Source organism: Martes martes, assembly GCF_963455335.1.
Source record: "Martes martes genome assembly, chromosome: 13".
In the NCBI taxonomy this organism is placed as follows: Eukaryota; Metazoa; Chordata; class Mammalia; order Carnivora; family Mustelidae; genus Martes; species Martes martes.
This window is the reverse complement of record NC_137901.1, coordinates 86,765,220-86,776,940: the sequence shown is the minus strand read 5'-3', so window position 1 is coordinate 86,776,940 and position 11,721 is coordinate 86,765,220.

The following is an 11,721-nucleotide window of genomic DNA, read 5'->3' as shown; positions in this document are numbered from 1 at the left end:
GGCCAGGTTGTTTCTTCTCCTTGAAACTGGACATCAGGGGTGCCTGGGTGGCTCAGTGGATTAAAGCCTCTGCCTTCGGCTCAGGTCATGATCCCAGCGTCCTGGAATCGAGCCCCACATCAGGCTCTCTGCTCAGCAGGGAGCCTGCTTCCTCCTCTCTCTCTGACTGCCTCTCCGCCTACTTGTAAAGGAAAAAAAAAAGAAAGAAAAAAAAATGAACATCAGTATCTGTGAACATGAATCAAATTCTCATCATGTCCAGAGCAGGCCCCTGGACCCTGTAGGGGACCGCCGTCTGACTTTCCCGATTGTAGGGAATTGGATCAGTTCAGGGGCAAGGCCAGATCCACTGCAGGTGGAAAAGGTTTCAGCCAGTTTACGAAAGAGAAGGCAAACAAGGGCAGGTCGATGGAGCGCAAACGGAAGGTGTGCGGCGTTGCCAAGTGGGGGACAGGTAACACGGGTCGGCGTGGAGGAACCCTGAAAAATTATGCAAAGTTGAGGAGGCTAGATACAAAAAGCACAAATCCTGTCTCTTATCTACATGAAATACCTACAACAGGCAAATTCAGAAAGTAGAATGGAAGTCACTAGAGAGTGGAGGAGGGGGACAGGGCGCTGGGGTTGAACAGGGACAGAGTCTCCGTTCAAGAATAGTCGGCGGCGGAGGGAGGAGACCCGGGTGGCTCAGTCCGTTAAGCTCTGACTCTTTTTTTTTTTTTTAATTTGACAGAGATAGGCAGAGAGGCAGGCAGAGAGAGAGGAGGAAGCAGGCTCCCCGCCGAGCAGAGAGCCCGATGCGGGGCTCAATTCCAGGACCCTGAGATCATGACCGGAGCCAAAGGCAGAGGCTTTAACCCACTGAGCCACCCAGGCGCCCCAAGCTCTGACTCTTGATTTCGGCTCAGGTCTTGGTCTCAGGGTCGTCAAATCGAGCCCTGCATTGGGCTCTATGCTTCGCTGGGAGTCTGCTAGAGACTTTCTCTCTCTTCCTTCAAAAGAAGGGTGCCTGGGTGGCTCAGTGGGTTAAAGCCTCTGCCTTCGGCTCAGGTCATGGTCCCGGGGTCCTGGGATCGAGCCCCGCATTGAGCCCCGCATCGGGCTCTCTGCTCGGCAGGGAGCCTGCTTCCCACTTTCTCTCTGCCTGCCTCTATGCCTACTTGTGATCTCTGTCAAATAAATAAGTAAAATCTTAAGAAAAAAAAATGTTCTGGAAACAGATAGTGGTGATGGTTGCACAGGAATGGGAATGTACTTAATGGTACCAAATGGCAGATTTAATGGTTAAGATGGCAAATTTTATCTTAGGTATAGTTTGCGTGATACACAAATATTTTTTAAAGGTTGCAGCTGAACGTGTTCTATATGTATCAATAGAGGTGGTTTCCTTAGAACAGAGAAAAGAAGCATGTCACCTAATGCGACGCTGTTTAGGATTTGGGGTTTTGCTTGTTTACAAAAACTCCACCAAACCAATACTAAATAAATACGCTATGTATTCGTATGTACATATGTTAAAGCATAAGAATGGTCGGGGGGCGCCTGGGTGGCTCAGTGGGTTAAAGCCTCTGCCTTCGGCTCGGGTCATGATCCCAGGGTCCTAGGATCGAGCCCCGCGTCAGGCACTGGAGAGTAAAGCTAGTCCTCAAAGGAGGTCTAAGGTTCTAATTTATTTGTTCTTAAAGGAGGAAGGCATGGCAGGCTGAATACCACCCCCCCACCCCACCAGCAAATCCGCACCCTAATCCCCAGCACCTGTCAGTGTTGCCTTCTGTGGCTAAAGGGGCTTGGCAGGTGCGAATCAGGCAGAGCTTGTCGGGTGGGCTAGCCAGGTGGCCAGTATAACCGAGGGTACTTATAAGAGGCCGGCAGGAGGGTCAGAGTCAGGGAGGAGACACGAGAGCAGGAGCGGAGTTTCCCGCCATGCGCTTTGGAGGACAAACGCGGCCACCAGCCGAGGGGTGCAGGGCGCGTCTAGAAGCTTCGAGAGAAGCAAAGAAGCAGTTTCTGCCCTCCCAGCCTCCGGAAGGAACCTGTTCAGCTGACAGCTTTCCCTTTGGGACTTCTTGGCTGCTAAGCTTCAGAACCGTAAGAGAAAAAATCTGTGTGTATTGGTGGCGGTCTGTTAACGAGGCGGTGGAAACGAGCCCGGCTGGGTTCATAGTTACTTGTGCAGTTAAACATTGCAGAAGGTTTAGACATAAAGGACGAGAGCCAGCAGGAGGAGGGAGCAGATCTAGGGCAGGTCAGGAAAGGCAGCTTCTCCCAAGAGCGGAGTGAATGGGTGGGGGCGGCTTCTGGAACCGGGGAGGAGTTGAAGGGAGACGTGCCTCAAGTGGGGGGTGTCGTGAGGCGATTGGCATGTCACAGCCGCCTGGAGGACGTAAAGGTGTTCACGAAATAAGCTCACATCTTCGCACATCCTTCTGCCTAAGATTAGACCTGCAAGATTTCACAGCCCTGATTTAGTGTCTGCTTTAACACCTCCTGCCGAGAAGAATCTTCACTTAAAAAATGCATAGAATTAAAAGAGCATAAACGACTCCCACGATTTCGGCACTGACGGAGGCAAAATGGGAACTTGGGCAGTGTCTCTTGAGGGAGCCTCTCCGGCTTCTGGAACTCTCTGAGGGGTGGAGTCGCATCTACTCCTCTGTAGTGACGTGATTTCAAAATGACAAATTCCATGGAAGCTGAATATAATTCCTCTTTAAAGGGGGGGGGGTAGTGGGGGGCAGGGTGGAGATGAGCAAAGGTGCTTGAATATGCATTAAGAAATTTGGACGTCTGGGTGGCTCAGTAGGTTAAGCGTCCAACTCTTGGTTTTGGCCCATGTTATGATCTCAAGGTCGTGAGATCGAGCCCCGTATGGGGCTCTGTGGTGCGTATGGCCTCTGCTTAAGATTCTCTCTCTCCCTCTCCCTCTGTGCACCACCACCCTTACCCTCCTCTTAAAAGAAAAAAAAAATGGGAGGAACCACAAAATCTATTAACAATAGTGTTCTACACCTTTCTCTACCATTTTAATCTTATACCATTTTATGACTTTTAAAAAAAATTTTTGAGAGCAAGAAGAAGACTCCCTGCTGAGCAGAGAGCCCGATGTGGGTCTCGATCCCAGGACCCTGGGATCATGACCTGACTCAACTCACTGGGCCCCCCAGGTGCACCTCCAATTTATGACTTTTAAAAATTAGAAAGTGAGAAACATGACTCCCTGCTCCTTATGTGTGGCAGTGCTCAGTGACCTTCAAAAGGGCACAGTATGGGTAAGGGCTGGTTGGGGAGAGTCCTTGCACAGCTGAGAATCTCTGCAGGTGATCAAGTTTAACATCGATGGGATCGAGTTTGATGGATATTCCTGACCTGATGACCGTGGCATGTGGCCTCTGCGTCTTCCTCCTTAAAACCCATAATCACAGTCTAGTCATGAGGAAAACCTCAGACAAATCTCAGTGGAGGACCACCCGTTGTGCAGGACTGCGCAGGTCATCGAAAACAGGGAAAGCCTGAGCAGTTCCCACAGCCGACAGGAGCCTGAGGAGACATGAGGGGTCAACGTGATTCGGTGTCCCGGAGGGGTTCCCAGGACCGAAAAAAGACATTAAGGGAAAAACCAAGGAAATCTAAGAGTAGGGACTTTATTTATTTATTTAAAGATTTTATTTATTTGACAGAGAGATCACAAGTGGGGGGGGGGAAGCAGGCTCCCCACTGAGCAGAGAGCCCAATGTGGGGCTCGATCCCAGGACCCACCTGGGGATCATGACCTGAGCAGAAGGCAGAGGCTTAACCCACGGAGCCTCCCAGGCACCCCAAGAGTATGGACTTTATTACTAATGGGAGTGTCAACACCAGTTCACTAGCTGGGGCATCTGTACGATAATGTAAAATGTTAACGGGGACAACTGGGTGAGGGGGTAAATGGGAACTTTCTGAGCTACTCGGTTTTTTCTGTAAATCTAAAAAACAAAGTTTTGGGGGCCTGGGTGGCTCAGTGGGTTAAAGCCTCTGCCTTCGGCTCAGGGTCCTGGGATCGAGCCCCACATCGGGCTCTCTGCTCAACAGGGAGTCTGCTTTCCTCTCTCTCTCTGCCTGTCTCTGCCTACTTGTGATCTCTGTCCAATAAATAAAATATTAAAAATAAGTAAATAAAAAAACAAAGTTTAGGGGCATCTGGGTGACTCGGTTGGTTAAGCGTCTGCTTTTGGCTCAGGTCGTGATTCCAGGGTCCTGGGATCCAGCCCCGTATTGGGCTCCCAGCTCAGCGGGGAGTCTGCTTGTCCCTCCCCATTGTTCATGATCTCTCTCTTTCTCTCTCAGGCTCTCTCTCTCAAATAAAAATCTATTTAAAAATTAAGTGGTTGGGGCGCCTGGGTGGCTCCGTGGGTTAAAGCCTCTGCCTTCAGCTCAGGTCATGATCTCGGGGTCCTGGGATCGAGCCCCGCATCGGGTTCTCTGCTCAGCAGGGAGCCTGCTTCCTCCTCCCTCTCTCTCTGCCTGCCTCTCTGCCTACTTGTGATCTCTGTCTATCAAATAAATAAATAAAATCTTTAAAAAACAATTCCCATCCCTGTGTAAAAATTAAGTGGTTCAATTCAATTTCTAGGAAATTGTCCTGGGGATATGCTCACAGATACACCAAGATGTGTACACACGGTGCTTGCTACATTGTACTGTGTGGACAAGAAGGAACCTAGATGCCCAAAGTAGGCACTCTGGAAAATCCTATCGCAGTTAGAGATTGTGATCGGGCTAAAATGACTTGCCAGTTGCCTGAGTAGTGAGATCCCACTTCTGCTCAATGAAAAGATACAGATGTGCCTGTTTTTCTAAACTTAGAAAAATTCTAGGCAGAGAAACACACAGCTGTTTGTGGTGGTTACCTCTGGGATAGGAGATCAGTTGGAGTTGTTGTCTTTAACACTGCAGTTTACCTCCCGTGTTTGGACAGTTTTTACAATAAACAAATATTTAAGTATTGGTTAATTTGTATGTATTCTTATGAAATCGTCTAGATTAAAGGGATAGAGAATATTCACCCCGTCATCCAGCTGAGAAATGAAAGATGCAAATTACTTTTATGACTAAAAACAAAACCCCAAGCCCTATAAAGGTTCCTAATTTAAATATCACCTTGAAAGAGTTTCAGTTTCTCCCTAGAGAGTTTGCAAGCCCAGTGCCTGGAAATCCCGTCTCTCTCGGTTTACTTAAGTGTGGAGCAACTCGAGGTTCCTACCCACTCCCCGTGTGTTGAGTTTTTCAGATCTCGTCAGGGCTCCAAGTGAAATTTAGAGCTGAATTTCTTGGTGTGTGAACCTGATATTCTCGAGGTAGTCGGGCTTCTTGGAGTGAGTGCATGCGTGGGACAGGCTGGTTTACGGTCTCTGTGGTTACAGGGCAGCATCAAGGCAAAACAGGCCAAAATATTGAAGGATCATTTTCTAGAGGCTATTTTGGTGAGGAAAACAAAATTCGGGCATATGAAAACATTTGGGGTCCTCTCCAGGGATGACCTGTGAATTGCTTGTCCGGGAAGCAAAAGTTCAGTTGTCCTAAGGATGATCTTTGCTGTGAAATGAGGTTGGCTGGGCAATGGAGGAGGTAAAAATAGCCTTCTACCTTTTCATTTCTTTAAAAAAAAATTTTTTTTTTTTTTTTTACATGACCGAGGGAGCGCTCACAAGTAGGCAGAGAGGCAGGCAGAGAGAAGAGGGGGAAGCAGGCTGCCCGCTGAGCAGAGACCCGATGCGGGGCTCGATCCCAGGACCCTGAGATCATGACCTGAGCCAAAGGCAGAGGCTTAACCCACTGAGCCAGCCAGACACCCCACCTCCTTTTTATTTCTTTTGTACTGTTATTTCAAATGTTTTTGGTGAGCTACAAAAAGCAAATCAAACATCTAAACTGTCAGGACCCCTCTTTGTTATAACCTTTTTTTTGTTTTGTTTTGTTTTGAATTCGGTTCCCTAGTGTCCATCAACAACTTAAAGACTTTGTTTCCATGTTCCTAGGCAAACCTGACTTGTTCACGGTCCCCATCACCGCCTAGGCATACATTTGTATTTTGCTTTTGTACCTCAGTATGAATTCATACTGGATTCTCCATATTGCTTCATACTGTTACTTGAATGACTGGAAGATATACCATGAATCAGATTTACCATGATTTAGTTCACCATCCCTTGGTCATTTAAATTATCTTTTTGTTATTGTTTAAGATTTTATTTATTTGGCAGAGAGAGAGAGAGAGCACAAGCAGGGGGAGCAGCAGGGAGAGGGAGAAGCAGGCTCCCGGCCAAGCAGGGAGCCTGACGCGGGGCTCGATCCCAGGATCTGAGCGGAACACAGATGCTTAACTGACGGAGCCACCCACACACCCCATTTAAGTTATCCTAATAGGGGCGCCTGGGTGGCTCAGTGGGTTAAAGCTTACTCTGCCTTCGGCTCAGGTCATGGTCTCAGGGTCCTGGGATCGAGCCCCACATCGGGCTCTCTGCTCTGCGGGGGGCCTGCTTCTCCTCTCTCTCTCTGCCTGCCTCTCTGCCTACTTGTGATCTCTGTCTGTCAAATAAATAAAAAAATCTAAAAAAAAAAAAATAATGGCCACTTATCCTTCTGTCTTATGGCCATGGTATAGATGGTGCATTAGTCACTTGTTGCGGTGTAACCCAAACTTAGCAGTTTAACAAACATGTACTATCCTGTAGTGTTTGGGAGTCAGGAGTACAGGAACAGCTTAGCGGAGTGGTTCTGGCTGTCAGGAGGTCTCAGTCAATCTGTCGGCCAGGACTGAGGTCACCTGAGACTCGACTGGGGGTGGCTCCCTTCGTGTGCCCTTCTGCGTCAGCTGCCTAAATGTCTGCATGATAGGACCGCCAGCTTCCCCCCAGGGCTGGTCACGTGAGAAGGAGAGGGAAACGTGGAAACCTCCCCTTCGAAGTGCATTGTCTATGGATGAGACAGACCAACCCTGTGTGATCTAAGAAAGGGCTACTCGGAGGGTGGCTGTCCCAGGTGCCCTCTGGTGTTCTAGCCATCTGCTTCCCATTCCTATCTTTGCTTTCATCTTCTGGGGCTCAATCTAAGAAGACCTTTGTTGCAGGAACAATTAGCCACATCGCTTATATATAGAAACAGTCTATTTTCTGCACATCCCAAACTCTATCTTCCTGGGTTGTAGGAATAAAGAAAGGTAAGTTCTTATAGATAATCAGATTGGTTTCTGGAACTTTTCGTACCTCTTGCCACTGACCTGTATGGAGTAAGAAAGGAAGCAATGCTCATTCTTTTGACAGAAGAAACCCTCGTTAACAGCAATGACAACAAAACCCAACCCAGGATGGCTATTACCCATCTGCCTCCACCCCCTCCCCCCGAGAAAAACACAAGTTTGGTGTGGATATGAAGAAAAATGAATCATCTTGCGTGGCTGCTGGAAATGTAAAATAGTGTAATCACCAAAGACAGCCTGGGGGTTCCTCAAAAAGTTAAAAAATCCTACATAACCCAGCAATTTCACTTCTGAATATATAACCAAAAGGACTGAAAGCAAGGACTCCAACAGCTACTCTCACATACACCAGTGTTCCCAGCAGCATTGTTCGCAACAGCCAACGGTGGGAAGAGCCCAGGCGGTCAACAGATGAGTGGATAAACAGAATGGTATGTACGTACAACGGAAGACTCTGCCTTTTTTTTTTTTTTAAGATTTTATTTATTTACTTGACAGAGATCACAAGTAGGCAGAGAGGCAGGCAGAGAGAGAGGGGGAAGCAGGCTCCCCACTGAGCAGAGAGCCCGATGCGGGGCTCGATCCCAGGACTCCGGGACCATGACCTGAGCTGAAGGCAGAGGCTTCAACCCACTGAGCCACCCAGGCGCCCCGAAGACTCCACTTCTAAAAGGAATAACACTGAGACCTGCTAGGACATGGGTGAACCTTGAAGACCTTCAGTTGAGCGAAATAAACCAGTCACAAAAGGACTGATACTGTAGGACTGAACCTAAGTGAGGCACCTAGTGTCATCGAGCTCCTAGAGATAGGAAGGACAGTGGCCACCAGGGGCTGGCGGGAGACAGGAAGTGCTTAAGGAGTTCAGAGTTTTCAGTTCTGGGGATGGATGGTGGTGATAGTTTCACCATGTGAATGTATTTAACTCTATACTCAAATATGGTTAGAACGATACATTTTATATTACATGTATTTTTTTCACACACACACAAACTTTTGGAACAACCGCTTTGGAGAGCAATCTGGCAATATCCAGTTAAAAGTGAAGATGTGAATACTTTATGACCACACCCCCTCAACAGCAGAGAAAAGGATTTCATAAATTGTCATAAATGTACATAATGGGTCGCCATACGCTGTGGGAAAAAAATGTTTCAAGCTATATAAACTAGCAAGGAGCCATCTCCAATTTAACGTTGACCTTAAAATAGTAGCGGGTGCCTGGGTGGCTCAGTGGGTTAAGCCTCTGCCTTCAGCTCAGGTCATGGTCTCAGGGTCCTGGGATCGAGCCCCACATCGGGCTCTCTGCTGAGCGGGGAGCCTGCTTCCCCCCCTCTCTCTGCCTGCCTCTCTACCTGCTTCTGATCTCTGTCAAATAAATAATCTTTAAAAAAATAGTAGCAGAAAGATACCTGTACATATGTAAATTTTTTATTAAGTTCATGGATTGATACATATAAGGTAGAACAATAGGCTAGTACTTATCCTCTGGCAAAACGAATAAAGAAATAGGATAGAGGAGAAAAGATTACACAGGGGTTTCAGTTGTGTCTGTGATGTCTCTTCCTTAACCTGGTCATTATGAATGTTCATTTTATTTTCGTCCTCCCTCACTCTCTCCCCCTTTGCGCATGCCCAAAATTTTATTAAACTCCACATGGGAACGAAAAATAAGAGGGGAGAAGGAAAGTAAAAAACCAAAAGAGCCAACCCTCCCATCAAAATAACCAACCTCTTTTCACCCTCCACCTTTATAACACACAAAAATATCAACCTTTAAAAATAACTTTAAAAATACTGCTTATATCTTTAGATCTCTCACCAAAGCAGGGGCTGTGCCTGGGGTGATTTTTTTTTTCTTCTTCTCTCGTTGAGTGGTGCTGAGGTCACGTTGGGCACTTAGTAGATCACGGTGATGTCATGCTGCTAACCCTGAGGGTGATGGCTTCGCCTGTTGCCTTGGGGGATAATCCCGCCCCTGCCCACACACAGCTGCCCAGAATATGCTATGTGTGCCCTCGTCAGGTCAGCACGTCTTTCTCCCAGCTCTTCCAACCCAAAACATGTAGATGTCTACTAACCTGTGTTGACGAGAAAGCATTCTCCTCTCAAGGCTAGACGATTCTAAGGTCCCCCTATGGGAAGGTTACTTTAACTCTGCTTTCCAGATGACTCCTGATGTTGTGAAACAGAAGATTCATTTCTCAGGCAGTAACAATGCTCCCATTGAGAGAGCGGCGCTGGCACACGCACACATTGCTCTTGGTTTGCTAGAACAAAATCGTAGTTAACCCACAGATACTGTAGGCAGACGTAGGTGTGTAGAGAAACCCAAGTATCAGTCCGCCAAAAGGAGGAAAATGGGCAAGTCCACCCACACATCAAATGGACAGGTTTGACAGTGATGTAAGGATTTTTCTCCTGTCAGCCATTTTTAAAAGTGACAAGAAGTTTTTAGAGCAGCAGGAAACCAGATGTTCGTATGGTTTGCCCTCTCTGGCAAAGGAAATCATCTTTGACTCAAATAGGTCTGTGGCAGAAAACCAGTTTGAAAAGAGTTATAAAAGAACCAGGGAAGGGGCGCCAGGGTGGCTCAGTCGGTTAAAGGTTTGACTCTTGATTTGGGTTAGGTCATGATCTCAGGGTCGTGAGACTGAGCCCCATGTCAGGTTCTAGGCCGGGCAAGGAGCCTGCTTAAGATTCACTCTCCCTCTCCCTTTGGGCCTCCCTCAACCCCCCACCCCCCACCCCCAGGTGCATGCTCTCTCTAAACCTTCAACAAACAAAAAACAGGGCTGAGATGTGAATGTTTCAGCTGAGCATTCTAATCTGGATACAGTGGTCACTGTATAAAAAAGTGACATTCAGAAGTGGGTGTGTTCTTGGTGTATTTTTTTTTTTTTAAAGATTTTATTTATTTGACAGAGACCCAGCGAGAGGGACAACACAAGCAGGGGGGAGAGGGAGAGGGAGAAGCAGGCTTCCCGCTGAGCAGGGAGCCCCATGCGGGGCTCGATCCCAGGACCCTGGGATCACCACACAAGCTGAAGGCAGATGGTTAACAACTAAGCCACCCAGGCGCCCCTTGGTGTATGTTATTGATGGAGTCCCGTCATCCCTCTATATTCTGGAGGCCTCTGTTGCCTAACCTTATTCTCTCCTTCTGTGGGGACTGTGAGAAGTTTCTGGATAACATCTTAACCCTCATGGGTGAGAATTTCCTGGAAATACAACAGTTATTGCCAACTTGACAGGTCTACTCTTTTCCTGGAGAGAAAAGAAAAAACACTGAGCTAGTACCCTGACCCTAACTTGACTTTTAACATTCCCTTCCTCTTTACTGTGGCCTTCCCTCCTCAAGGCCACGTTTTGGAACCAAGTATAACAAGTTCAAAAGAAGAAAACTATCGAGTGCTCCTCTTGAACTCAGTAAAACCTTTTGCTTACAGATAATATGAAATACTTCTAACTTTTCTATAAGGGTGTGCCCTGTGTCACTAGGGACTGGAGAGACCGTGAGAATAGGGTCAGTGGAGCCCAGCCTAATGTATGGGCGGACAACTCAGACCTTATGTTCTACAGATGTTAGAGTAGAAGCATCATCTTCATACACAAAGCTCATCAGTCGGCCAATAAGCATTTACTGAATGCCTCAACTGTGTGCAGTACTGAGTTATGCGTGAGGTCAATGGGGTGTGATGCCAGCCTCGTGAATGCCAGACTGGGAGCCAGGAGGCCTGCCAATCACTGGATTTTGGGAAAACCCAAAAATGTTCTACTCCCAAGGCCTCAGTTTCTTAATGTGTAAAATTAGGAGGCCGTAGTGGTTAACCTCAGCCTTTAGGTTTCTTCCAACTAGAACGGTCACAGAGATCAAAAGTGGATAATGAGTTCACGGGCTCCTGGATCTCAAGAGACTTCTAGGTAGCTAGGGAGACTGAACAATTGTACCCCAAACTGTGTTGTTTCTGAACAAGCACAGCTTAGCTCATCTGGGTGCCTAGGTGTCTTCCTTGGACTTGGTGCAAAGGGGTCACATGAACAGATTTCTGCTCATGATGCTCTGGTCTGCTTTTCTGAGGATTCCTTCCTTGTGTGTACTAAGCTAGTCCCAACAGGGCATTTGCACATGCTTCTCTTGCCACATTGGACTTCCTACAGGAATGGTGGCTGGTTCCTCCTTTCTCGTCCTTTAGATCTCCTTGGTTCTCCCCTTCTGAGTGTGCCACATTTTACTATCTCTAAGGTTCTTCTCTATTTTCTTATTTCAGCATCCATGTCCTTCTTTGCACTCTCCCAATTTGTAAGCCCTTTGACTTGTTTCTCGTTTGCTTCCCTTGTCAGGCTGTTGGCTCCACTGGGCAGGGGTGTTTCTTGTTTTGTTCAGAACTGTATGCCCAAAGCTTAATCCACGTAAAAGGTCTCAATCTTTGCTCAAGGAATGACGTGGCAGCTCCACAGTTCTGAGGAACCAAAGGCATCTAAAG